At 45.8% G+C, this 26,114-nt stretch overlaps 7 non-coding genes across 7 annotated transcripts; 2 read left to right on the top strand and 5 right to left on the bottom strand.

Moving 5' to 3' along the window:
- Nucleotides 1-12,476: 12,476 nt before the first annotated feature.
- trnas-gcu (transfer RNA serine (anticodon GCU)) lies at nucleotides 12,477-12,558 on the bottom strand. The gene has a single exon. It is a non-coding gene; the product is annotated as a tRNA-Ser (tRNA).
- A 378-nt stretch (nucleotides 12,559-12,936) lies between these two features.
- trnat-agu (transfer RNA threonine (anticodon AGU)) lies at nucleotides 12,937-13,010 on the top strand. Its single transcript has one exon. It is a non-coding gene; the product is annotated as a tRNA-Thr (tRNA).
- A 2,548-nt stretch (nucleotides 13,011-15,558) lies between these two features.
- On the bottom strand, nucleotides 15,559-15,700 carry LOC138225179 (U4 spliceosomal RNA). The gene has a single exon (XR_011183764.1). It is a non-coding gene; the product is annotated as a U4 spliceosomal RNA (small nuclear RNA).
- Nucleotides 15,701-16,870: 1,170 nt separating this feature from the next.
- On the bottom strand, nucleotides 16,871-17,012 carry LOC138225174 (U4 spliceosomal RNA). Its single transcript, XR_011183759.1, has one exon. It is a non-coding gene; the product is annotated as a U4 spliceosomal RNA (small nuclear RNA).
- Nucleotides 17,013-17,242: 230 nt separating this feature from the next.
- LOC138225183 (U5 spliceosomal RNA) lies at nucleotides 17,243-17,359 on the bottom strand. Its single transcript, XR_011183767.1, has one exon. It is a non-coding gene; the product is annotated as a U5 spliceosomal RNA (small nuclear RNA).
- Nucleotides 17,360-23,382: 6,023 nt separating this feature from the next.
- LOC138225190 (5S ribosomal RNA) lies at nucleotides 23,383-23,501 on the bottom strand. Its single transcript, XR_011183774.1, has one exon. It is a non-coding gene; the product is annotated as a 5S ribosomal RNA (ribosomal RNA).
- A 980-nt stretch (nucleotides 23,502-24,481) lies between these two features.
- Nucleotides 24,482-24,645, top strand: LOC138225172 (U1 spliceosomal RNA). Its single transcript, XR_011183757.1, has one exon. It is a non-coding gene; the product is annotated as a U1 spliceosomal RNA (small nuclear RNA).
- The last annotated feature ends 1,469 nt before the right edge of the window (nucleotides 24,646-26,114 follow it).

The following is a 26,114-nucleotide window of genomic DNA, read 5'->3' as shown; positions in this document are numbered from 1 at the left end:
AGACAGAAACAACATCAACAAACCACAAATGTGGACAAGGATTTTACAAGCTGCACCACACTGCACTTTCAAAAGCATTTACATTCGTGTTAGACGCAGGAATTGCCTTTGATTTGCGCGCTTACGAACGCCATGGAAAACGAAACAAAACTAAAGCCCTCAGCTCCTGCACTTGATTATAATGCCGTTACGTGTCGAAGCAGGAATTTACGTCATCCTACCACTGCAACACGGGGAATAGAGGGAAATGAGCACAAGCTACGAATTGTCTCTAATCAGTCCCTACAGTTGTAAGACGCCTGGAGGGTGCACCCCCATCATTAATCTTTGCGCATCTGTGCAAGGTAAACTCTGGAGCAGTCTGTGAAACGGCTCAAAGGAAACACGTGATTGATTCCATGTGCATCTGGGATTCATTTCTTATTTACATTTAATTCAAGGGAAAGGCTTGGGTCAGTTTCAGACGGCCTCCAACAGCGAGATTCAAGCGCCCCACCTTCAGCCCAATCTGCGCCGCAAGAACGCCAACGGCTCCTCTGGTCTCCGGGGTGCGGTTGTGACCCCGTAACCTAAGTGTTGGTGGCAGACAAATGGAGACTAACAGGTGATGTCCTAGGACATGACTACATTGTGACACTCGGTGGGGATGGTGACCATTGCTTGGAAAAGAGTGCGAGGCCCCTTTAGAAAAACATTTTGTTAACAGGCATTCTGCCTCAGCCTAAACATCTATAGCTTGCAAAGCGCATGCTATTAGACAGGCACCTCTGCAAGACCTTAAGAGTCTCTTAAACTAGTGATAGTAAGGTGTTCCCAATGGGCAATGTTTGGCTTTCAAATCATCTCTCTGTGGAAGCGCCGAGATGCAGCTGTTTAAGGCTTAGAAGCAGCTGAGTGTTTCACTACCTAGCAGATTACTGTCAGTCAGGGAGCTCAGAGGTGAAAAGCCTGTCTGAGAGACAATTCGCCGTCGATCAGTTCAATATGTTCCGTACCAGCTCGGCGCACCTGAGATCATCTTGGTAGCCGTGTAGCTCAGATGAGTGAGAGCGTGTGTGTGTGTACCACCGTGATTGGATGCCGGTCCTTCTCAGGTCACAGTAAACCTTCTGCTGCCTAACTTTCCTAATTTTGGGGATCCCTTTGAAAAAGCAAAGGAAAAAAAAACTGGCTCTTCATCAGCATGATCGACCCAACCCAGTGTTCCCCAGTGGCCTAATGGATAAGGCACTGGTCTCCTAAGCCAGGGATTTTGGGTTCCAGTCCCATCTGGGGTGCTCCTGTCCCATTTTGAGCGTACAAATGTCCTTGTGATTTGCAAAGCTGCAACCCCACCTTACTCAGTGAGCGTCTCTGTTTTTCTCTCACACAGTTGGGAGAAAAACTTTTGTAAACAGCCCTTCAGAATGATGTGGATTTCTGCATGAATGGCTCCTAACATGTGATCTTATCTTTATCTAAGTCATAATAATTAATAAAGAGAGTCTGATTTAACAAACAACACACGCCCAACATTTGACATTGCTGTTTCTTTATTGACCAAATGGTTTAAACAATCAAGGTCATTGATGGAAAAAGTACGTGAACCCTTATATTAAGGAGCTAGTGGAACCTCCTTTATGACAACAACCTCAACCCCCACTTTCTGTAGCGGCTGGTCAGACCTGAGCAGCGGTTAGGAGGTATTTTGGCCTATTCCTCTATGCAAAACTATTTCAGTTCATGTATATTTTTGGGATGTCTTGCGCTGAACGGCCTGCTTCAGATCACGCCACAGCACTTCAATGGGATTGGGGTCAGGACTCTTACTTGGCCATCCCAAAATACGGAATTTCTTCTGTTTCAGCCACTCTGTTGTTGATGTACTCCTTTGTTTTTGTCATGCTGCATGACCCAGCGTCTTTCGAGTTTTAGATCACAGGCAGACACCCTGACATTCTGCTGTAGAATTTCCTGATACATCTTGGAATTCATCGGTCCCTCGATGATTGCAAGCCGTACAGCCTCCGCCATGCTTCCCAGGTGGGATGAGGTTTTGGAGTTGGTATGCAGTGTTTTGTTATCTCCAAACATAACGCTGTGCACGTTTACCAACAAGTTCAACTTTTGTCACGTCTGTCCACAGAACATTGTTCCAGGAGTTGCTGTGGAACATCCATGTGGTCTTTAGCAAACCTGAGAGGGGCAGTGGTGGTTTTTTTTGGGGGGAGAGCAGTGGTTTCCTCCGTGGTGACCTCGCATGATCACCACTCCTGTTCAGATTTCTTCTTATGGTGGACTCATGAACACAGACGTAAGACAAAGTCAACCACCTGTTCGCTAGATCCCATCCCCACTCAGCTAGTCAAAGATTCCCTCGAAGGACTGGCAGGACCTATAATTAGTATGATGAATGCATCGCTTGAGTCAGGCGTTGTACCTGATCAATTTAAGGTAGCGGTTGTTAGACCGCTCCTTAAGAAGTCAACTTTGGATCCACAAGTTCTTAACAACTACAGGCCTGTCTCAAAGGTCCCATTTCAATCTAAAAGACTTGGGAGAATAGTTGTTGCCCAATGTCAATCGTATCTGGATTCAAATAATATACTTGAGAAATTTCAGTCTGGTTTCTGAAACTGCATTAACAAGAGTCGTAAATGATATTCTCTTAGCTACTGATGCGGGGAATGAAACAGTGCTTGTGCTTCTAGATCTTAGAGCTGCCTTTGACACGGTTGACCTCTCTGTTTTGTTACACAGGCTTGAGTTTGAGGTTGGCTTATCTGGAACTGTCCTTCAGTGGTTTACTTCACATTTTACTAATCGTTTTCATTATGTTCAAATATCTAATAATTGTACTGCTTCATCAACGTCACCAGTTCAATTTGGGGTACCAGACGGATCAGTGCCGGGACCAATATTGCTCTCTCTCTCTACATGCTGCTGCTAGGTAGGATAATATGAAAAAATAATATGAACTTTCATTCATATGCTGATGACACTCAAATAAACATTTTGTTTACACCAAACGACAACTCTTCTATTATCAGTTTAGTTAAATGCATTAAGGAAGGAAATACTTGGATGTGTGAAAACTTTTTGTTACTCAACTCTGAGAAAAATGAGGATCTGTTGATCGGAGGCAACAATACTGATAGGACTACTATAACTTCAGCACTTAACTCAGAGGATTTAAACATTTGCCTCAAAGAGACAGCACGTTACCTAGGCGGTATATTAGACACAAGGCTCTTAACAACTTGCATTGTTAAGTGCCTTGGGACAACCTTGTTGTGAAAGGCGCTATATAGAAATACATTGATTTGAATTGAATTGACAATGTAAAATGTTGTGTGTGTTGTTTGTTAAACAAGACTGTCTTTATTTATCCAAAAATAAAAGGAATTTGCTAGGAATGCAAACGTTAGGTTGCGCTTCTTCATGCTGCATCGTCGGCATGAGTGGAGCTTTTTAAACGTCTGTACTTACTGTGCCCCATAAGAAATCGTTTGTCCCCGTTCAAAAGAGATTGTGCGATGTCCTGCAGTGTTCGCAAAGCAAACCTTTGACAGTTTGAAAAGAGGAATTTATTCTGCTTCCTCGTTTGTTCGTTTTGTTTTGCTCTGCTTTGCTTTGTTTCGTGGTCAAGAGGCGTAAGGTAAGTCGTAATCCAGGGAGAACACTGGTGGCAAACAGTCCGAGGTGAGAGGCGAGGTCCAAAGTCGAAAAGGCAGAAGGGGAGTCCAATATCCAGAATAAACGAGGTAATGGAAAAAACGCCAGGTAGAGCTCTCAAGGAGTAGACTCAATACCAGCGGGAAGCAGGTAAAGATGGTAAAAATAGCACTGCGTACCGCACGGTGGAGTGTGTGCAGGTGGGTTAACTCGTGCAGCGGCGTTTGTTAATAATCACCCACTGCTGGTGCTGATTAGATCGCTTAAGAGTTGGTCTTAACTGCCTGGCGGTCATGACAAGCTCCTCTTTAAGCTGTGGTTTAGTTTTGCATTCATGTGTTTCTAGAGCAGTTATTTATGGGGGTGGGTGGGTCTTTCACAGAGGCTCAGGACAAATCCCCTGCATGAAAGTCTACTGTGTGCGTTCAAACAGGTCAAGAGCCAGGCAGGAGGACAATGGACAGAAGAAGCAACGAACTAAAAATAAAAGAACGAATATGAAAAAGCCACCATCTTTTTCTTTTTGACATTTTCCGACTTTCATGCAAGCCAGGACAAAGTTGCTCGTAGCGACTTGTGGATTCAAATACTCTATCGAGTGCTTTGATGAGTTTTTGCAATTTGATTGTCGTCCTGTCAGCCTGTTTCTGTTTTTTTTTTCAATCTAGTGATGGAAAGTAAGTGATGGAAGTGATGAAGTGATGAAGTAAGTGATGGAAAGTAAGAGGGAAATGATGGAGCAATCAATAACCGCTCCGGAAAAATGGCAGAAAGAAATGGCCCGTCACTAAGGACATTTGTGAAGCAGAGGAGTGACATCACCACAAAGGCGACTTATTCTGCTGATCGTTTTGGTGAATAATGATTGAGGCGCGTTAAGAGAAAGGTAGCTGCGTCAGCATGCTTAGGCTGCAAAGGATAACACTGAGAGCTACGACAAAAGACCTTACAGTACGCTGGGCAAACGTCCCGAGATCAAATTCTTCCGCGACAGGGGTACCTTTAAAGCGGAGACGACGGCACCGAAAATTTTTGGCGCGCCCTCTCTTTAAAGCCCTTGCCAAATACGAAGACAGTACGTACAGTTATAATTCAAACAAAACTAAAAACTACACATCCCAGTTACCATGGTGGTGCTTGTGATCATTGCGTTTAACCAACGAAACAGGGCGAAAAATCAGTCACATGACTTTGGGGCAGAGTTTCGAAAGCTTAACCTATCAGCAACAAAGCGAAATTTACACGATAGGCTACCTCAAACTGTCAGTTACATGACTGTGTATGTCGCTTAAGCCACTCCTATTTGGCATTTTAGTTATGGAGGCGAGAAGACGCCCCCCCCCCCGTCTCTGGGTGTCTGATTTGCCGCCATGTTTAACCGTCCGTGTCCGAATGGCAGTAGCTACGCGTACGAAATAAAGTTCATCCCAACTACAAAACAGATATATTTTTGTGGTAAGAGGGCGCAAAACATCAGTATTTACTGCTATTAATTACTGTACGATTTATAGTTGAAATCTGACCCTAGATATAAAGTTAGATATAAAGTTAAAATCTCGACAAAGCAATGTAGGAAACACAGAGAAAAGAAATCCTTTCTGACATCTAAAATCAGTTTCGATCAAGGTCTCTAAAACGAACAAGAAAAAGAGGATTTTCGGAGGGCAATTACGCTGTGTTTATATAGGATAAGTGATCTATGAGCAATCTAATTTCTTGTTCGTTTAAAACAGTGAAATGTCAGCTGCACAAGATCGCACCAGAAACAGCACTCTCTCTGCCTGTCATAGACGTTCAGGAAAGGCTGAATGAAGTCATGTCAAGAACAATAATTCGGTGATCAATAATAACAGTTGTAGCACAAGAAACAAAAGATAATGAAAACTTCTTTAGGCTAAAACTCAAGTTCATTCTACAAATTAAGGCAAATGAAAATTCAGGATGTTAAAGTGCTAGAGGTGTAAAAAATACAAAAATGCACATGAGTAAAAAGTTTTAGAAATGGAGCAGGTGTTGCTTTGAAATAAGCAAACAGAAAAAAAGCCATGACTAAAGTGCAGAAGAGGGATGCAGGAACACTTGCTTAGATATACAACAAAAATCACAAAAAGGTGTATGTTACAAAAGAACATGCAAACATGTTCATCATGTACATCAATTTCCCTTCACGATCAATAAAGTCTTTTCTATAAACATGAAACAGAGTGAGGAATCAGAAAATTAGCATGCATAAAAACAGCAATTCTGTCAATAAGCCCTAAATGAATTAATAGCAACCATGGTTTCATGGAGGGCTTCTCAGATAGTTGGGCATTCAGGTAGATTCAGGTAGATTGCCAGGTGAAAGGATTTGTAAACATACTTTGTTAAAGCAAGTCAGTTTTTTCTGCAACACATAAAAGACATTTTTCCAAGAAAGTTTAGCCTTTGTCACTAATGAAACCACTAAATAAAGACATAAATATAGAAATCTTAAGATTTTGTTATTCAATGTTGGTAGCAGGATGAACTGTGCTAAGTGTATATTTTGTCGCAGCGTTGCTGCAAGATGTTAAAAGTGAAAAAAGGTATTTAGAAATGAGTTATTTCAAGAAGAAAATGTTCAGAATAATTGCAAATCTAGCAGGATAGAGAAAGCACAGAAAACAGGCAGTTAGATTGATCAGATTAGTATGAAAAGTTATTTAGCAAAGGGAATGAGAAGGGTGACAAACTAGTATGCTTTAGATCTTTTTATCTGGAGCAGGGAAAACTGATCATGTTTCTCTATAACAATAATAAAAAACTTTATTTTATATATCACCTTTAAAAGTGGCATCTCAAAGCAATACAGTAGATATAAAAACAGATAAAAGGACCACAGATTACAAAGTAAATACATATAAGAAAGACAAGCAGTTAGAGGTGCTACCAAAATTAGAAAATGAAGCAGATACAGACACTAAGTCTTCTGAAAAGAAAGGTTCTGAGGTTAGATTTAAATGCACTCAGGGTACGTGACTGATATCACTGGGAACACAAATTGAGAGCTCTGGGGTGCAGCTAGAGAAGACCCTGTCACCCACAGAATGTAGATGTTCTTGAGGACAGCTAGAAGACCAGAGTCAGACGGACAAAGGTGGGGAGTAGACAGATAATAAGCCATATACTGTAGGTACTGAATGAGGATGAGGATTTTGAAGTTGACTCGAAACCTGATAGGTAACCAATGCAAGGACTTGAAAACAGGTGTAATGCATCCCTGATAGGATTCTAGCTGTCATATTCTGAACATATTGAAGATTGCTCAGTGTGGATTTAATTTCCCCAGTGAACAGGATGTGGATTTATTAATTCTAGAAAAAAAAGCCTTTCTTGATTTCTCTAGTTCTTAGTTTCTCTTGTTCCCTTTAAAATAAACTATTATTCCACAATGCAGAGTATTACATGGACAGTATTTACACATGATATTTGTGATTTAAAGAAATGAACACAAGCAGCTTTTCGAGATTTAAGTGTTGGCTGAGTTATTGCAGGATAAAAAACTAGAGATGTTGGTAAGAAGATAATTTTGGGATAGCTGAGGAATACACTGATAACAAGAACACTTCCTAATGGGGTTAGGCATACTTTTGATGAAGATGATGAAGTTAACAGACTGTATGTTTACATAGATACTGAAATGAGGATTGTATTTTAGATTTTGTGTAGTTGCTAGCATTGAACTGTGTGTTGGATGCACATGAATTGAAGGAATGGGCAAACATCGCTGATGCGGATCCACAGAGCCAGCATATTAAGATGTTTATAATTAGAGGCAATTTGTTTAAATAACTAGGTATGGATACTGATGTGCAAGAGAGGTGGAAAGGCTGTAAAGCCAGCACTATAAAATATTTTATTCTCAGTGAGATGCTGCCATTTCATAGTGGGTTTCTAACACTTTGTATAGTTCAATCCACACCTTAACTTCCATCCATTTCTAATCTCTTTATCCAGTACAGAGGATTTGGAGCCTATCCCAGTAAGCAACTGACACAAGGCAGAATACACCCTGGACATAGCGCCAGTCTATCACAGGACAGACAGACACAAACACACACACACCAGGGCCAGTTTTCCCATAAACCAATTAACTTACCAGTATGTTTTGGAGTGCGAGAGGGAGTCATATCACACATATGGAGAAAAACCATGTAACCCAGAGAGAACATGCAAACCCCACACACACAGGATGGGACCTGGGACCCCAGTGCTCCAAGATAGCAATGCTAACCACTTTGCCACCATTATAAATGAATGGATATCTTAGTTATCTTTCTAGTTCACAGGTTTGCATGCAAAATTTAATTTTGAAAGCCACTGAGACATCAGGTACTACTGTTGTATTTATGAAAAAGAAACAAAACAAAAAGCATACTAACAACTGTGCCATCCTACTCTTTAGTTAATACAATTTATTATTTATAAACAGTTAACATTGTTAGCAAAATATTTTGAATTATATTTAACCCTATTTTTTCTTTAGTTTTGTATTTAACTTATTATATGATAGTCAGATTTAATGTATATTTGAACAATGAAAATATATTTTTACAAGATGCGGAGGAAAGTGCAACAAATTATTACAGTGCTAAATTTAATATTAATTGCAAATAGTTTATGCTAACACCTAACTTTCTTAATTAGATGTATTTAAAACAGTGAACTAAGTGTAACATACCATTCAGAAATACAATCGAGAATAGTTTTGTGGTGTTTGTATGGATGAAACGTTTCTAAAATGTATAACGTAACAAAATTAAAGACGATTAAAATCTGTAATCTTTCCACTTGTAATGTCATTAGACAGAACAAGAAGTTTCTGCTTTGTCTAAGGATGGTATCAAAAAGTAGTCTAAGTGGTGAGAAAGCTGTGCTTAATGATAATTAAGTGACTTAAAAGTAAAAAGAGATAGTTCATATTGCTTGATTAATTTTAAAAACTAAGTTATAAATGCAGACGCGATCGCTGCCATAAGCACTCCAGGCAGTAGAACGTTCGTTCTGTACTGCTGCGCTCCGCAGCTCCTCCCTCTCTCGGTGCCGCGCCCCTCTCTGACAGAGCGCTGTGGGCGCAACGCTATTTTCAGAGCCTCTGATTGGGAAAAAAAGACCTGCTGATCAGTTTCACACACCAGGAAGAGAAAAGAATGGGATTTTTTCTCTTCGAAACGTGTGTTGTCTTTATGAAATTCGTGTATTTTAAACGTTTAATTAAGAAGTAAAAACCTTACAGCGTACACAAAGATTCTGAGCTGATCACGAGGAAGAAAAATCACCCATTTTTCACGCATAAAAAGTGGTTTTTAACTCTCGAAACCTGTTTTTATATGTTTTAAAGTCGTGCAATGTCTAAGTTAAGCAGGAACACATCATTATATCTCATTATTTATTTTTTTTTTAATTTAAAAATCGTTTTCCCAGCCTAGTACAGGCCGGGCAATTCTGAATTTCTGCATCAATTTCGCAACACTGGGGATCTAAACAGGTTTTACCAGCTTTAACACAGGCGTGTGCGTTCTTGTGGCTATACACCGAATGGTAGTTAGTGCAAAAATATGCCGCCCCCACAAAAGCTTTAATATTTAAAACCCCATAAAAATGCTCTTCATGCAGTAGAACAAAAAGTATTTTAGAATTAGGTGGTGTGGGCCCCGTTGTAAAATATTTCCAATCACCCTTGTCGTGGTACAAAATTTTAATGACCACCTTGCTTTCCTGCTTTCCAAAAGATCAGCACCGTGTACGAAGGAGCCACATTAAAACTACTCGAACGTGCAAAACGTGCGAGAAGAGGGGGCGCTTGTTTCCAGCCGAAACTTCTCGTGTGTGAGACGAGCTGACCATCGCTGCAGGAGGTGGGAGGGTTACTCTGGTAGACAGGGCTGACCTTCGGCAATAGTATTTATACTCTCCAAGATGATATTTGCACTTTCTGGAGAGGCGATTTTCTGCACTTCAGTAGCCCGATTTCGTCGATTGCGTAGAGAGGGCTGTAGAATGTGGCGCCGACTTTCCTGCTCCGTCCATGACAGGCGTGCTGGACTCTGGAGAGAGAGCACGGTCCATCAGCGCACTCCAATAAAGGCACTGGAAGCAGCTGAATCGCATTGGCGAAGCTCAGCGCTGGGCCGCTGGGCACATCTTACCACCGTTTCCGTAGTGTAGTGGTTATCACGTTCGCCTCACACGCGAAAGGTCCCCGGGTGGAAACAGACTTCAGACTTCTTTTGTCGCCACGCACAAAAGGGGATTGGGGATTCGCCTAGCGCTGTGATCGAACAGACCCACTCACCTCTTAGTGTGGCGGGATCTGCACAGTGCATGTCGCAGCGCATCCTGCTTTCACTTCAATGCGCGTCCTGATGTACCCCGGTCTCCCGCGTGACAGGTGGGGACAGGTCCTATACTAACGAGGAAGACATCGCTCTCTCCGACCCCCGGCATCGTGTCCCGACCCACCGTGCTGGAAGCCGATGCGTGCTGTGATTCCTTTACGGAGCAGAAATGACAACCGAGGAGCCGAGAGATCATTTCAGCATTTCGCGTCTGAACGTCTGAACACAAACGACCAACTCGGAATGACTTGCCTTTGACGCTTTTCAAAGCGTTCTTTGTGCACGACGACTGCGCCGCCTAGCAGATACAAATGGGTTGTACAACTTTGAACTAGCAAATGGAAGAGGGCTAAGCCCCCTCTCTTTAAGCCCAGGTTCAATCTGTCTCCCAGAATCACCAGGGCGCACACACACACACCCGTGCCGTTGAAGTGCTCTGCTTCATTTCTAAGGGCAACTCAACATTCCCTCCTACCCCGAGTGCAGAAAAGACAGCGTCTGCAGCAACAGCAGCTCAGGTCTCTGCCCATCTCCTCTGCTCTGCGGCTCCTGCGGAGTGGAGTCCTGCCTGGAGCTGTGTTTGCAGGCGGCGGCTCCCCGTGCCCTGTCTGTGCGTCGTGAAATTAATTAATAACGTTAATAAATTTATAAAGTTAATTTATAAAGTTAATAAAGTTATAAATTAGAAATTAATAACGATATAATTATATTCATGTACCGCAACACAAGAATAGTACACGCTGTACATTGTCTGTCAATAATGTTTCTGTAGTGCTTTTTCAGCACTCAGCATGTGACTGTGCTGGTGGCGCTGTGGGTTAGGTTCCTGACTTCCACGTCACACGGTCTATGATTGAATCCCATAGAACTATGACTTCATTTTTTAACAAACATTTCTTTGAAAAAATGAAACGTTTCCCTTGGTCAGAGATTAAATAAAACCTCACTTTTTTTGAGGTTTTACTGTGCAGAGTGAGGTTTTACCTCACGTTTTTTGAGCAGAAGGTTTACTGTGACCTGAGAAGGGCCAGTCACGGTGGTACACACACACGCTCTCACTCATCTGAGCTACACGGCTACCAAGATGATCTCGGGTGCGCCGAGCTGGTACGGAACATATTGAACTGATCGACGGCGAATTGTCTCTCAGACAGGCTTTTCACCTCTGAGCTCCCTGACTGACAGTAATCAGCTAGGTAGTGAAACAGTCAGCTGCTTCTAAGCCTTAAACAGCTGCATCTCGGCGCTTCCACGGAGAGATGATTTGAAAGCTGAACATCGCCCATTGGGAACACCTTACTATCACTAGTTTAAGAGACTCTTAAGGTCTTGCAGAGGTGCCTGTCTAATAGCATGCGCTTTGCAAGCTATAGGTGTTTAGGCTGAGGCAGAATGCCTGTTAACAAAATGTTTTTCTAAAGGTGTGTCCAAGTGGCTGCAAAAGGACAACACTCCTGGGGCGACGTGGCTCAGCTCCTGCACTTGATTATAATGCCGTTACGTGTCGAAGCAGTAATTTACGTAATCCTACCACTGCAACACGGGGAATAGAGAGAAATGAGCACACGCTACAAATCGTCTCAATCACTCCCTAGAGTCGTAAGGCGCATTGAAGGGTGCACCCCCATCATTAATCGTTGCGCCTCTGTGAAAGGAAAGCTCTTGGGCAGTCTTTGAAACAGCTCGGATGAAACACTTGATTGCTTCCATGTGCATCTGGAGCCCACTTCTTATTTTCACTTCACGCCGCCCAAAGCATTTCTAAAACAGGAGATTCGCGTTTGGGAATGCGCCCTGCCCTACAAATAAAACAGGTCTACGGGTCTGAAACCTGCTCCACAGAAAACAGCTCTGTTGCGCTTTTGATCAAAGGGAGATTCACTCTTCTTACTTTTTGATGACATAACACCCAAAGGGGCTTCTTTGGAGCTGGATTCCAACCACCATCCTTAAGTTTCTTGGCGGTATCCTTTACAGTCCTCTGTTCGGTCAACAAGGGACTGAAGGGGGCAGCTTTCCTCAGACATACAGTGCAATGTACTGTAGTGTTCCCCTTCATTGAATTCGCAGTTCTGCATCAGACCTCTAACTCGTTTCCTTAGCTTGGATTTAAGCCACGAAGCAGGCTTCTACTGTATAAACTTCTAGAGGAATCACAAACTATTTGAGAGGCCACCATCCCAGGGGGACCTGACAAAGTCTATCCCTAAACACCTAGCGCAGTCTCTCGAGAGACTGTCAAAAATCGCTTTCTCTGTTTGCATTGCAAGTGAGTGAAAATGCGGTCTCAAACCAGAGCTACTTGGCAGCAGCGGCATGTAAATACCGTTACTGTTACTGCTCGATACCGACGTTAGCCTACTATACCATGTTCAGCCACCGCTAGAAAATGTACGGCTCTAGAACCGGAGCAAACGACAGGAGGGCCAACGCCGAACGGGCACAAGTGTCAGACATGGAGCACGACGAGGATGGGATTTGAACCCATGCGTGCAGAGCACAATGGATTAGCAGTCCATCGCCTTAACCACTCGGCCACCTCGTCAATGAAACTGGGCTGTCCGGACATGGGTTGGCGCGCTCCAGATGATCTTTTTCTTTTTTTCCCACGTAATCGAGGGTCATTTTCCTGTTCCACATGCGATTTCAACATTTTCCTTGGGAGATGTCAAGCCAGCAAGCCACTGCTGTGGTTCAATGGCCAGTGTGGAGTTCAGTGGCCCTGTTGTACACAGAAAGCACATTGAGCTCCTTGGACATGAAAAGTTCCAGATAAAAGCCATTTGTCATCCTTTCTCTTGGTGTCGATGTTGCTATTGTATGTAAAGGTGGCAACTTGCTCAGCAAGCAGGCGGAGCACACACCGAATGCAGATGTGTCTGAGTGGTGTGTCCAAGTGGCTGCAAAAGGACAGCGCTCCTGGGGCGCCGTGGCTTAGTTGGTTAAAGCTCCTGTCTAGTAAACAGGAAATCCTGGGTCCGAATCCCAGCGGTGCCTTTTTTTGTTCTGTGTTCTCGAACAGAACTGGTCATTATGGACAACCGCATACGTCTAGACTTAATTAAATGCAAGTATTCATTTCCTGTCTTAAACGACTTGTTTTTCTTAAAATGGATGCAACTTGCAAAACATGAAATACAAACATCGCTAATCAGTGCTCGCGGCTGGCAAAAAAAAAAAGAGTCAGCAATGTTTTTTTCTTTAACCTTAAGCCTGCTAACGGAGAAGAACCTAGTCGCCACATCACATACATCCGTTTCAACGATAAGAAGGTAACAACTATCCTCACTCCAGAGTAAATCTCACATTGAGGGCATATTTTTTTCCACTTTACCATGAGTCGGGCTCAGCTGCACAGAGGCGAGAGCAGAGCAATGAGGTCAGGGGGACAGGGGAGTCACACGCTGGCGGTTTGAACACGCAGAAGATCACTGAGGGATCCACAGTATGTGGATCCTCCGTGCGCCATCATTCCACACTCCAGACTCTGAATCCTGCCATCCGAGTTAAGACCTCGGCGGAACCTGAGGCGCAGTTCTTTCTTAAAACGTAATCTGGTGAGCATTTCTAGAATCGTACTTGTATAGATGCAGCCTTTAATGTGTTGCTAGGTTAAAATTGATGACTTCTTGAACTTCAGTAGGCAACTGCCCTCTTGATTTCGGGTTTAATTTCTTTATTACAGGGGCGCTTTTATGATGACAGAGTCATGTTCAGGTACTTTGCTTGATGGAGGAAGCTCATTTCGGACTCTGTGATCTGCTCACCTGGAAAGGTCTGCTGTACTACTACAAGAGAGAAGTAGAGTCTGGAGGAAGGGACAATTTTATGATGCTTTGGAAGGTAATGTTTTTTTTTTCTTTGAAATCGAAATGAATACTCAAGTTGTGTATAATGTAATAATTTAAGTAGAATAGATTCTAATAATATAATGATCCAGTGTGTTGCACTACTTCACTGCTTCACTGCTCTATGCCGTCTGGAAATAAATCCTCAGACTACTTACTGCCCTGGGCATGTACCAATAAATTACAGGAGCACATCTATATATCACTGCGTTGAAGCAGGAGACACAATCACTGCAAACACATCCTAAATACAGTGTTCCAGCAACTTTGACCTCATCCAGAACGTATCATTTCTTGAAAGGAATTGCTGTCCGAATGCACATCTGAATCCCAAACAGAATCTCTAGTAAAATACGATCATTTGTGAAACAGGTAAATGTCTCAGGGGCCCATTCCTCATTCTCAAGACACATGTATGCAGTACGTACACCATGCATTGAGCAATAGGGATTAAAGACACCACAGGTAAGGTTAGAAGACATTCTGACTATATTCTAAAATATTGGACTCATATTCTTATGATGGCAGACATGATGCTGTGTTTAATACCGGGGTTAATGGACATTATATGACTGTCAATTCTGTTTTGTTTTGGAGACTCTTGGCTGCCTATGTGGTACAGTGCAGCGTGAAGAAAACATTTTCCAAAACTGTGTCAGCTCAAAAGTTGTAAGAAAACCTTTCCAGCTGCTTTAACTCTCTTCATTTTTGTCATTTAATTGTCTGTCGGCACTATGTGGCAGCGTTGCATGACAACCCATCTCACCACGGAAAGGAACCTAACAGCTTTTGTAAGAGAGGAGAAAAGGACCTGGCCCATACGGGGATTGAACCCACGACCTTGGCATTATTAGCACCACGCTCTAACCAACTGAGCTAACCAGTTGGCTAACCAGCCTCATGACAGCAATCCTCTCTGTGCTGCAAAAAATCGAACTCAGGGAATTTCTTTTGCCCTCCTTTGAATAGAAAGCCGTGTAATTCAGTGTACGGGCTTTCTCGTGCAGTTTCATGGTTCTTGTAACCCAAATCCTACACTGGCGTGAAGTGACCCCCCATTTCACAGCATTTTTCAGCTGATTTAAAATGTACCTAAAGGAGAAGCATTATTGAAGACCATCAATTACCATCAAAGGTTTTTGTGGTCATTTTTAATGACCACAGAGCGCTGTGACCTCGGTTTTACATCTCACCCAAGAGACAGCGCCCTTTTACAACACAGCGTCTCCGTCACTATGCTGGGGAATTGGGACCCGCACAGACCTCAGGGTGAGCGCCCCCCCACCGGCACCATTAACACCGCTTCCAGCTGGAAACTTTGTTTTTCCCTGTAGCTCACCCTCATCCGGGTACTGACCTGGCTAACACCTGCTTTGCTTCAGTGGGTTTTCAGTTGCGAGTTGCAAGGGGATGCAAGTGATGGAGCCGCTCGCTGCAAAAGCCACTGCTTTGGCTGGGAATCGAACCAGAGCCTCCCGTGTGGGAAGCGAGGATTCTACCACTGAACCAACAATGCTCAGTGCCCGGGCCTTCAAAAAAGATGCTTTTTTGGTGCTCTGTTAAAAAAGCGTCGACATTACCTCTTTCAAAAGGCTTCACTTTCCTAGTCACATTCTAAGGCTCATTGAACCCGGGCTGTTTCCTCCAGCGGTATAGTATTGCAGTTAGACAGCACGATGCCTGCAAGACTATGTCACGCTCTGACGAGACTGTCAAAAATTGCTTTCGCCGATTGTATTGCAAACCGGCGGAAGCGGGGTATTGGGAAAAGTTTTCAACTAGAAATACTCGCGCCTCGGCTAAACCTCACAGGCTACGATACTGCCAATGCGCAAAGCTGACGGTTGCCAGGCAACCGCGGGGATCCTATGGAAATCGTTATCAATCGACTCATGGCATGTCGTTGCTGTAACGCTTCATATTTGTCGTCTTCTTCTTCTAGCTTGAGGTTTTAAAGAATTTCATGACAGACAAGGGCTCCGTCGGGAACAAAGGGCGTTGTGAGAAAACCGTTGCTTATTTTCAGCAGCAGAAATACAACCCTTTAAATACAAGATGACAGAACAATGACGAAGGGCACGCCGGGTGGAACTCATGCACTACAGAGGAAAGGGGGCGGGCACGTACAGTTCACATTCAAGCCACAAGTACTCTTCTCGGATGTTGCACAAACAAATCCTAACGTCCTGAAAGCATTGCAGCATGTTTGTGTCCCACTTCCCGTGGCTGCGGGACGACTGACACGAACGGACAAACACAATCTGTGGCGTTTAGCGTGACATAGTCTTGCAGGCATCGTGCTGTCTCACTGCAATACTATACCGCTGGAGGAAACAGCCCGGGTTCGATGAGCCTTGGAATGTGACTAGGAAAGTGAAGCCTTTTGAAAGAGGTAAAGCACTGCACAACGGAACTGAGGGAGAATCTTACAATGATTTCGAATGAATTCTGTATGCGTTAAAAGACAGCTATACACAGAAAACATGCAGGACACTGCTCATGATGTTTCCCGAGCCGAAACACAGTGCGTTTTTCCAAGCCATCTGACAAAGCCCGCCCACTGAAAACTGCAGCAGATCGTGTAAATACGTTCAACTTTGTAACTACTGCACGCACAGGAAGCAGAATAAATTCCTCTTTTCAAACTGTCAAAGGTTTGCTTTGCGAACGCTGCAGGACATCGCACAATCTCTTTTGAACGGGGACAAACAATTTCTTATGGGGCGCAGTAAGTACAGACGTTTAAAAAGCTCCACTCATGCCGACGATGCAGCATGAAGAAGCGCAACCTAACGTTTGACAGACAAAAGCCGGGCGCCGCTACGAGCAATATGAAATCAAACTGACAGCACACGGCGTTTCGCGCTGACTCAAAAGTGATCTCGACAGACGCTGTTCTCTGCATAACGCTGAAAGAGCTAAAGAGCGTTTCTGTTGAGACGTAACAAGCTCGTTTCTTTCTACCATGATGTCACCATGACCAAATCTGTCTTTAAACACCTTGCTCAGTCTCTGACGAGACTGTCAAAAATTGCTTTCGCCGATTGTATTGCAAACCGGCGGAAGCGGGGGATTGGGAAAAGTTTTCAACTAGCAATAATCGCGCCTCGGCTAAACCTCACAGGCTACGATACTGCCACTGCGCAAAGCTGACGGTTGCCAGGCAACCGCAGGGATCCTATGGAAATCGTTATCAATCGTCTGATGGCATGTCGTTGCTGTAACGCTTCATATTTGCGGCCGGACACTTCCCGCCCCCCAAAGAAAAGAGCGCCAATCAGACAGGCGGAGACCGAGGACTCGCAGAGCAGACGGCCACAGTCGCCGTAATAAGAGCGATTGTGAGCGGTTTTGTTTTCTCTCTTTGACCAGCCCAGCTGCGCCCCACCCGAAGGCAGGGAAGCACAAAAATTGTATGGAACTCATTCATGCTCCTCTCCATGGAAATCTTTAGTAAAAGACAAAAGATTTGTACGACATGAAGAGAAACCAGAGTGCGTGGCTGGACAGCTGCAGGAGCCCAGGCCGCCCTCAAGTCCTCTGCCCTGCCAGTCGTGGTTGGCAATGCACCTGGCCTTACAAACGAGCCAGTGGGGCCCATTCGGCTCCGGGCTCATCGCCTGCGGCTCTCAGCTTACCTGGCAGGGGAGATACCTTGATCAGCCTGGAGTAGTTGGATTGTTTTCTTGTTTTGTGGAAGCAGTGTTTGTTTTGCAGTTTGAGATGGCAACCTTTGGATCCCGCAAGAATGCTGTAAGTTTTGAGCTTTTGGATGACCTCTTCATGGATCGTATGCAGTTCAGCAGAAAAGTGTTACAGAAGGAACTTGGCTTTGAACCTCGGCACTTGGATTTCATCTTCGCTCTCCCAGGTCAGAAAGCATTTGAGGGTGTTTTTGCTACCTATTCTCTGTTTGAACAATGTGTGGATGTGTTTGAGGCAAAAAGAGGGAAAGTTCCTGCTCTTGAGAAGATCAACTTGCAGCCTCTGACACAGAGAGAGAGGAAAACGGTGCATGTTGTTATGTTCTCGGAAATGGCAAAGACGGAGGACATTCACACCTGGCTTAAGCAGTACTGCACCGTCCACCATAGAACTGAGGTTAGAGATGTTGACGGTATAAAAACAGGAGCAAGGAAATTCGAGGGTCGCTTGCTACCGGACAATGTAAATGGAGGCTTAAGGCACCTGCCCTCTACAATCCGGCTGGGCGCCTGCAATGGCTATGTTTTTTATGTGGGACAACCAAAGGTGTGTCGGCGCTGTGGTGCTGTGGGACACCTGGCATCGTCCTGCACTGTGAAATGCTGCAAGACCTGTGGCAAACAGGGACATTTAGCCTCTGACTGTTCAATGCTGCCAAAGTGCAATTTATGTGGCTCGGAAGGACACATTTTTAAGAACTGCCCTCACGCCTACGCCAATAAACTCAAAATGAGAAAGGATGAGGCAGTGCTTGTTTCAGCCAAACCGGCCCGAAAAGCCAAAGCAAACAACAAGTCAAACAAAGAACCCTTGTTGGACAAAGAGTCTTAGCCTCCAGCCAGGATCAGTCCTGCTGTGGCTCCGGGGCCGGTGGAAGAGAAATCCACTACGCTCCCACAACCGCAGACTGCACCAGACAAGCACGAGGGTTTGAAAACCCCAGAGAACAGCGAGGACCCCTCCCCCACTCCTGCTCCTCAGAACGAGGGCCAGTGTGGGGCCCCCCGGTGGAGCGGGTCCAGCGACGATACCCAGGATTCAGCGGAGCTGCTTTTCTTAGACTCTGCAAGTGCTACAGATGCCCTCCTCTCCTCCATCCAGTCCATCACGGAGGATCTGCAGCAGCTGGTGGGTGAGGGGGAAGAGGAGACTGGTGCATCGGCTGCACCCCTTTCCCCTCAGTGCTCCCAGGAGCTGGACTTGAGGAAAAGGAAAAATGACTCTGTTTTCTCCCCGAGCGAGGAGGAAGGAGAGCATGGCGATGGGGACAGCTAGAACCCCTCCACCCCTCCCTCTACCCCCTTCCTTGAAATGGACTCCGTGAATGCTTTTACTGCTGCCACCCTGATGAAGGCTCATTCAGAGGATGGCTGGCAGGAAATTGGTAAGAAGAAAAAGAAAAAGAAGAAGGTAACAGGTGAGACAGAAGAGAAATGTGTTTTGTAAAGACTGGTTCCACTTTCTTATGTAATATGGCTCTAAACATAATTTCTCTTAACACCAGAGGTATCAATGACAGAGTTAAATGCCAGTCTGTCTTTGATTACCTCCAGCAGAGAGAGGGAGATGTGTTGATGTTGCAGGAGTGTGCTTTAGCATATCAAGAGAGGTATAAAAGCTTTGAAGATAGGTGGGATAAAGGGCCTTCTGTTTGGTCAGGGGACAATAACAACAGAGCCTCTGGCGTGGCCATTCTTTTCAAAGGATGGGCTTTCAAATTGAAAAGTATTCAGAGGGTCATAGATGGCAGGTTGCTGTGTGTGGATGTGGAATGGGGGACCGTTAACCTGCGGCTAATCAATGTGTATTGTCCTACTGACGTGGGAGGAAGGGTGGAGCTACTCAAGGCACTCTCTCCCCTATTGTTATGTAGCACAGACGTGATAGTGGGAGGGGATTTTAATTGTATCTTAGAGCACACAGACAGGCAGTCTAGCTCTCCGATAAAATTGGATTCCAGCTCACTGGCCCTGCAAAACTTAGTTCAAGACTTTAAACTCTCAGACACATATAGATGTATATATCCCACAACAGCAGGATATACATGGTCAGGGAGGAATAGCAGCTCCAGAATTGACTATTGCTTTGTCTCAGAGAGAGTGAAAGTTGTTGGGGTCACTCTTCAGCCTGTCTTCTTCTCAGATCATCAGGCTTTAGGGTGTAGAGTGGAACTCCAGGGCGGGACTGTCTTTGGAACAGGCCTCTGGAAACTCAACACAAAGCTGCTAGAGAATGAGGGGGTAGTATCCCGCTACAAGGAGAAACTATCACAGTGGTTGTCCTTGCAGTGTCTGTACGGGTCAGTAGGAGAGTGGTGGGAGGAGGTGAAGGTGAGGACTAAGGCCTTTTTCATGGCTGAGGGAAGGAAGGCTGCTGCCAGACGGAGAGGAGTGCTAGCCAGGAAACAGAGGCAGCTGCAGCGTCTCTACACGATGCTGCACAGTGGCTTCGATGTGCTCGAGGATATCACCCTTTTAAAAAGGGACATCCGGAGCATAGCCGAAGAAAGTAGTCGAGGAGTGCTGTTAAGAAGCAGAGTGCAGTTCTTGGAAGAAAATGAGAAGTGTACTCGCCTCTTTTTCAGGAAAGTGGTAGGCTCCAAGTCTGTCATGGAAAGTGTAGTTGATGAGGAGGGACGAGAGAGAACAGGGCCGAGTGCTATCCTCTCCTGCACCGAGGCCTTCTACTCAAGACTGTACAGCTCTACAGAGGTAAAGGATGAAGAAATTCATTTTTTTACCTCAAAGCTAGAAAACGTTTTGAGTGAAGAAGATAGGGAAGTACTTGAGAGGGATTTGACAGTAGAAGAGCTGAGACAGGCTATGGAGAGCTTACAGCAGGGGAAAACTCCGGGTGCTGACGGGCTCCCTAAAGAATTTTATTGCACCTTTTGGGATCTGCTTCAGGATCCGCTACTGCTCCTATTCGAGGAAAGCTATAAGACAGAATTGCTGCCTGACTCCTTAAGAGAAGGCACTATCTCTCTCTTGTTTAAGAAAGGAGCAAAGAATGACATAAAGAACTGGAGACCCCTCAGCCTGTTAGGCGTGGACACTAAGATCCTGTCCAAAGCCCTTTTCCTGCGCCTACAAAATGTAGTGGCCTCACTGGTAGGGAAAGAACAGACTTGTGGGATAGCAGGACGCCTGATGAGCGACAACCTGGCCTTGTTGAGGGATGTCTGTCTGTACTCAGAGGATCGCTCCCTCCCTCTGTGCATTTTAGGTGTAGACCTAGAAAAGGCCTTTGACCGCCTAAACCGGCAGTACTTAACATCGGTACTTGAGCACATGAAGTTTGGCCCCATCATGAGAAAGTGGATTAACCTGCTGTACACAGGTAGCAACAGCAGAGTCATGGTTAATGGCAATAGATCACGCCCCTTTGAAGTCTGTTCAGGGGTGAGGCAGGGCTGCCCATTATCCCCCTTGTTATTCGTTTTGGCTATGGAGCCCTTAGCCTGTGCCTTGCGCCAGGATCAGGCCATTAATGGGATACCAGTGCCTGGAAGTGGGGGAGGAGAGGTAAAGACATCTCTATACATGGATGACGTCACCCTGCTCCTCTCTGACAATGCCTCAATTAGCAGAGCTCTGCAGTGCTGTGATCAGTTCTACTTGGCTTCCTCTGCAAAAATTAACAAATCTAAGAGTGAGATTTTTTATCAGAACTGGAGGGAGCCAAAAGAAGGACATGATCTCAGGCTGCAAGAGAAGAGAATTAAGGTCCTGGGGGTGTATTTTGGAGAAGAGATGGGAACAGTAAATTGGCAGAACAAATTGCCAATCTTAAACAAAAAACTGATGCAATGGAAGGACCGAGACCTCACCATGACAGGGAAGCTGCTGGTCATCAAAGCCGAGCTCTTGCCTGTCTTGATTTTTCTGGCTTCTACCTTCCCAATCCCACACCGTGTTGCGGCGGTGCTGAGGAGATTGATGTTTCAATTTCTATGGGGTGGGAAGCAGGAAAGACTCAGAAGGGAAATAATGTACAGGCCGCTACCCTCAGGGGGGAAGTCTGTCCCAGATATTGCTACGAAGCTGCTGTGCATTTTCCTGGCCTCTGTGCTGAGAGGCTTTGCAACAGCACCTGCAGCGCGTACCTGGACTTATTTTTCCAGGCTCTGGGTAGGTAGGGAGGTGTTCAGAGTGTGGGGTGTCAGACCCAAGCTGGATGTCCCACTCTCTGACACATGCCCTGCAATTTATGGGACAGTTAAAAGTTTTCTAAGATCTCACCCAATTGGCCATATTCCCCTCCGAGATGTCAGCGTCCAAAAACTGGAAGATTTCGTTGCACCCCAGAATAATAGGCAGACGCCTGTGGGCATTTTAACATCAGCCCAAACAAGGAAGGTGTGGAAACACACATCCTCTAAGTTTCTGTGCAACATTCACAGAGATTTAGCCTGGAGTGTCGTCCACCAGTGCTTACCGGTACGAACTTTCTTGTACCGTAGGGGCCTCACCCCCAGCCCTCGCTGCGTTAGGGTGGACTGCGGCGAGGAGGAGACTGTGACCCATCTCCTGTGGTCCTGTTTTTTTGCTAAGGCCTTCTGGGCACAGTTTGAAGATTGGTTGCAGGCTCTCTCGCCCCAATTTACCCTGACCGCTGCTTTCGTCATATACGGCATCTCTCCTGTCAAACTTCCTCCTGACGTGTTTGACAGGATCTGGGCCGTGGTGAACAGTGGGAAAGACGCCCTGTGGAGACTGAGGAACATGGGGCTGTTCAAAGGCATCGAGGTCCCAGTCAAGGCAGCAGGTAGCCTGGCCCTGTTCATCACCCGAGAGAACTATTACCTCAGAGATCTGTGGAGAGAAGGGAGGGAGGAAGCAGAAAATCTGTGGGAAATAGAGAGCATAGGTCAATATCTCAAGAGACTGTGAAAAACATTATCATGTTTAAGTAAAGAATGTGATTTGCACCAGAAAAAAAGAAATTGTTACTATGTAACTGTTGCCGTGTCAAAATGTAATGAGATGTGATCATATATACTGTTTTAAGTATGTATATTAATGTAAAGCTTTCTGATTTGTGATGTCCTGTATTTTATTGTGAAAAGAAAATAAAGTTCTTAAAAATCGAAAAATCGAAATCAGTTCACCCAGGGCGAGGCTCGGCCATTGCACTCCGGCTGTGCTGACCCCTGCGAATTCCCCAAATGTGGGAATCTCGACTGCATAATTTCTGGTAGTGGGGGACTGCGTTAGGACACCACGAGCTGCGTGGCTGCGGAAGGATCCCGGTTCGACAGGAGTGGACGCCGCTGCTGGTTCTCGCTGGCTTTTAGTTAGGGGTCCGGAGAAGCATCTCAAGCTAGTTCCACTACTCCTTCCGGACGTTCATTCCCTTTTCAAAGTCAGTCGTTTTGCTGTAGTCTGCGTTCTTTAGGCTGATTATCGAGGTTAGCCTTTATTTGGTCATGGGGGGCCTCGGTACTGTATGCTGAGTCTAAAGACAGTTTCACCCGTTTTCTGATTGCTCGGTTCTGTCCCAGTGCAGACATGTCAAACAGTGAATGGCTGTACCTCTATTGTATCCGTGCTCAATGAATGAAATCGGTAACAAATGAATATATGTCTAGTTATACGAAAAACGAGTGGTTTATCGACTCATCTTCATTTGCAGATTTAGAGGCAGCTTCGATATTCGTTTAACAGACTGTTTTTTTTTTTTTAATATGGGTCACACACATGCCACAGCAACAAAACATCTCTAGAGATGAGGCTATAGATCACCTTTCCATCCTGCAGGTTTTCCTCCCAAAGCCTACGGCACCAACGGCGACCCCTGCTGGCCGGGAGAGCAAAAGCTTACAGCACCTGGTATTCCCAGGCAGTCTCCCATCCAAGTACTAACCAGGCCCAACCCTGCTTAGCTTCCAAGATCAGACGAGATCGGGCGTGTTCAGGGTGGTGTGGCCATAAGCGAAAGCCTTGGTGCTTGACTCGCTACTTGAAGCTGTGTGTGGCGGGGGCTCCGTGCCCCCCGAGCGGGACTGAAGGATCGTTCGTGTGCAACTCTTTGGAAAGGAGCTGCTTTCCAAATCGCATTGCGTGCCTGGATGTTGGCGAATGCGCTCCCTTGTGTTGGCTCGTCCCGCACTGGAGGAGGACAAACAATCTGCACGGAGGAGCACCAGGCAAGTCTTCACAAGACAAAAACCTCCAGTGCACAGCACTCTGGAAACATTTCGGGGCTTTCGCGTGTTTATTTCAGCACGTTACAGGTGCCATTCCCCGGCATTGTGGCCATTGTCGGTGCTCACACGCGATAAGATAAGGCGGAGGAGAGCGGGGCATGCCCAGCGGCAGACATTCAAGGAGGGGGCAGTGCGAGGTGAGGTGAGGTGCGACACGCCGGAGCCCCGACGCAGCTAATGCGGAGCACTTGTTGGACTGGCATCGAAAGGACGTGTGCGCACGGAGCGAGCCTTCCCTGCGGCGGAGCGCGGGAACTTTCTCCCCCCCTCCCGCTGCAGGAGTTGTGTGCACTGCAGCGGTGCCGAGAGAAAAGCAGAGAAGGCAGCAGGCTCTGGAGAGCAGGTATGAGACGGAGCCTTGTGGGCAGGCGAGCAGGCCCGTTTTTTGGAAATTGCTGAAAAGGTTTGTTCGGTGTGTGGCAGGCGCACGTCGCGAGCTTGCGTGGCGATCTGCCGGTCTGGAGTTATGCAAATGAGGCCGAATTGCATCCCGGGACATGCTGCGAATGCGCAACGGCGACTGCAGATGTGTAGGAAACGGCGCGCTCGTTTTCTCGTTTTGCCCACACTTTTGAGTGTTAGTGTGGCGTGTGAGTGTGTGAAAGAGTGGGCCCAGCAGGAGGCGGTGGCGTGCGGGGCGAGGAGGTGGCCTAGGCTGCGCGATTTGTGCTGTGGGTGCGGCCCGCTTGCAGGGGCCTGTACAACTCATACTTACCTGGCAGGGGAGATACCTTGATCAAGAAGGAGGATCACCCAGGGCGAGGCTCGACCATTGCACTCCGGCTGTGCTGACCCCTGCGAATTCCCCAAATGTGGGAATCTCGACTGCATAATTTCTGGTAGTGGGGGACTGCGTTCGCGCTCTCCCCTGATGTGCTTGGTCCAAAATCAGATACGGGAGGGTTAGGACACCACGAGCTGCGTGGCTGTGGAAGGATCCCGGTTCGACAGGAGTGGACGCCGCTGCTGGTTCTCGCTGGCTTTTAGTTAGGGGTCCGGAGAAGCATCTCAAGCTAGTTCCACTACTCCTTCCGGACGTTCATTCCCTTTTCAAAGTCAGTCGTTTTGCTGTAGTCTGCGTTCTTTAGGCTGATTATCGAGGTTAGCCTTTATTTTGGACCAAGCACATCAGCGCAAGGTGTTTAAAGACAGATTTGGTCACGGTGATATCATGGTAGAAAGAAACGAGCTTGTTACGTCTCAACAGAAACGCTCTTTAGCTCTTTCAGCTTTATGCAGAGAACAGCGTCTGTCGAGATTACTTTTGTGTCAGCGCGAAACGCCGTGTGCTGTCAGTATGATTTCATATTGCTCGTAGCGGCGCCTGGCTTTTGTCTGTCAAACGTTAGGTTGCACTTCTTCATGCTGCATCGTCGGCATGAGTGGAGAATTTTAAACGTCTGTACTTACTGCGCCCCATAAGAAATCGTTTGTCCCCATTCAAAAGAGATTGTGCGATGTCCTGCAGCGTTCGCAAAGCAAACCTTTGACAGTTTGAAAAGAGGAATTTATTCTGCTTCCTGTGCGTGCAGTAGTTACAAAGTTGAACGTCTTTACACGATCTGCTGCAGTTTTCAGTGGGTGGGCTTTGTCAAATGGCTTGAAAAAACGCACTGTGTTTCGGCTCGGGAAACATCATGAGCAGTGTCCTGCATGTTTTCTGTGTATAGCTGTCTTTTAACGCATACAGAATTCATTCGAAATCATTGATTTCTCCAATTAACAAGGTTCCCTTTTTGAGCCTGCCAGAAGCATTCTTTCAATGTAACAGATTTACTCCGGGGAAGGGCAGCATGACATTGAGAGTAGCTCAAGCTTTCAGCACCTTTATCTGACTGCATGTATGCAGACACTGCTCAGAATCCCCTGTAAGATTCTCCTTCAATTCCGTTTTGCAGTGCTTTAGCTCTTTCAAAAGGCTTCGCTTTGCTAGTCACAATCCAAGGCTCATGACAGCATTTGAAAACATTCGCAACTGCGTTGGCTGGGAATCGAACCTGGGTTAACTGCTTTGAAGGCAGCTATGCGCAACACTGGCTCGCTCCAGAATAAATCTCACGTCGAGGGCATATTTTTTTCCATTTTACCGTGAGTCGGGCTCAGCTGCACAGAGGAGAGAGCAGAGCAATGAGGTCACGGGGACAGGGGAGTCACACGCTGGCGGTTTGAACACGCGGAAGATCACTGAGGGATCCACAGTATATGGACCCTCCGTGCGCCATCAGTCCGCACTCCGGACTCTGAATCCTGCCATCCGAGTTAAGATCTCGGCGGAACCTGAGGCGCAGTTCCTTCTTAAAACGTAATCTGGTGAGCATTTCTAGAATCGTACTTGTATAG

This window comes from Lepisosteus oculatus, chromosome 26 (genome assembly GCF_040954835.1).
Source record: "Lepisosteus oculatus isolate fLepOcu1 chromosome 26, fLepOcu1.hap2, whole genome shotgun sequence".
In the NCBI taxonomy this organism is placed as follows: domain Eukaryota; kingdom Metazoa; phylum Chordata; class Actinopteri; order Semionotiformes; family Lepisosteidae; genus Lepisosteus; species Lepisosteus oculatus.
The sequence above is the reverse complement of the archived record's forward strand: the minus strand, read 5'-3'. Positions and strand labels throughout refer to the sequence as shown.